The 259-nt window shown below is 34.4% G+C and overlaps 1 protein-coding gene across 1 annotated transcript in view; it reads right to left on the reverse strand.

Moving 5' to 3' along the window:
• The window catches only part of LOC119588088 (polypeptide N-acetylgalactosaminyltransferase 1-like), a gene marked incomplete at its 5' end in the record, with an annotated part of 20,728 nt that overhangs the window by 14,233 nt on the left and 6,236 nt on the right, over positions 1–259 (reverse strand).

Genomic DNA, 259 nt, shown 5'->3' on the forward strand with positions numbered 1-259 from the left:
CAAAAGCAAAAAGTAGACAAACAGAGATAAGGACATATGGGTGCATACCATGCATACATCCAACCAACCATAAGAAATTACAAAATCAAAAAGATGGCATTTCACCTCTTGCAACTACTACTGATCTACAATGAAAGAAAAGCTGCAATGGAGTGGTAGTACTTTGCACATACAGCATAACCAATATATATCAACAGGAGGAATTACCAACACCCAGTGATCATAATATTATCCTACTTATATATAAAATATATGGATG

Source organism: Penaeus monodon, chromosome 23 (assembly GCF_015228065.2).
Source record: "Penaeus monodon isolate SGIC_2016 chromosome 23, NSTDA_Pmon_1, whole genome shotgun sequence".
Lineage (NCBI taxonomy): Eukaryota > Metazoa > Arthropoda > Malacostraca > Decapoda > Penaeidae > Penaeus > Penaeus monodon.